The sequence below is a fragment of the Triticum dicoccoides genome, unplaced genomic scaffold, assembly GCF_002162155.2.
Source record: "Triticum dicoccoides isolate Atlit2015 ecotype Zavitan unplaced genomic scaffold, WEW_v2.0 scaffold225103, whole genome shotgun sequence".
In the NCBI taxonomy this organism is placed as follows: domain Eukaryota; kingdom Viridiplantae; phylum Streptophyta; class Magnoliopsida; order Poales; family Poaceae; genus Triticum; species Triticum dicoccoides.
In genome coordinates, this window is record NW_021243625.1 from 477 (window position 1) to 1,620 (window position 1,144).

Consider the following 1,144-nt stretch of genomic DNA (forward strand, 5'->3'; position numbering starts at 1 on the left):
AGCAGGAAAGGGCCACCGCGGCCCCAGCCACCACCTCATCCGACTCATGCATAGTTAACAGGGTGCTTTTGCTGTAGTTGATGCTTAGCCCGGTAGTCGCAGCGAAGTCGTCGAGGATGAGCCGGAGATGCGCCGCCGCATCAACAGACGCGCACATGACGACTAGAGTGTCGTCGGCACACTGGAGAACAATTGGGGGTTGTTTTGTAGTAACAATTGTCAGAACAAAATTCACTAGATAATACTTACACACACACACTCACTCACTCACTCTTGGAGCGTGTATTCCTCTGTCAGTACTACCCTGCTGCCTGTTCCTCTGATTACCATTTCATTGGGATTAAGGAAGTAATTAACTGTAATCAAGAATGTATAGCGTCAAGTTATATCAAAGGGGATGTAGCTCAAATGGTAGAGCGCCCGCTTTGCATGCGGGAGGCACGGGGTTCGATCCCCCGCATCTCCAATTCTTTCGTAGAATTTTACCGTTTTGTATGTCTGTTGGACACTTTTTAATCACTTGGGCCAATTTAGAAAAATTAGGCCGTGTTGGGCTTGCGTAGTCCGCAATTAGCCTTTCTATTGGGCTTTCTTTAGCCACATATCTAAAAATAGGTAAACGTTGGCAGCCGGTCGACCGGCTACCTATTCCGCCGGTCGCTCGCGCACATGTACTGGGCCCACAGGTGCTCTTCTCTCGCCACATACCTCATCGCGTGTCGCTGTTCCCCATTCTCTCATCCATTTGACCAGGACACCGCAACTTCTCCTATCTTCCACGCAAATCACAGCCACCGCTGCACACAACGGCCACCAATCACCGCTGTAATTCGAGAGGAGGCAGCATTTTTGTGGCAAATCTGGTGCTGCGGGTGCGGGGGCCCCGACGGCAGCTGGCCCGAGCTCATGGAGATACGAGCGTGAGGTGTGATGCGCGGCGATAGTGGCGACTCGAGGTGCGGAGTGCTACAACCGCGTTGTGCCTGGAGCTAGGACCGGCGTTTCGAGCTGCGGGGGCTTGCTGGAATCGGCGAGGGGGAGTGCCACCACCGGCAAAGAGCGGTGCTTCACCCGGATTCGACGAGAGCTGCCATCGCCAGCAATTTTTGCTACAACTAGGTTTTTGTTTTGCTGGAATTAGTGA

General features: G+C 52.9%; 1 non-coding gene across 1 annotated transcript; it reads left to right on the top strand.

Annotated features, from left to right (window-relative positions):
* Positions 1-393: 393 nt before the first annotated feature.
* TRNAA-UGC lies at positions 394-466 on the top strand. Its single transcript has one exon. It is a non-coding gene; the product is annotated as a tRNA-Ala (tRNA).
* The last annotated feature ends 678 nt before the right edge of the window (positions 467-1,144 follow it).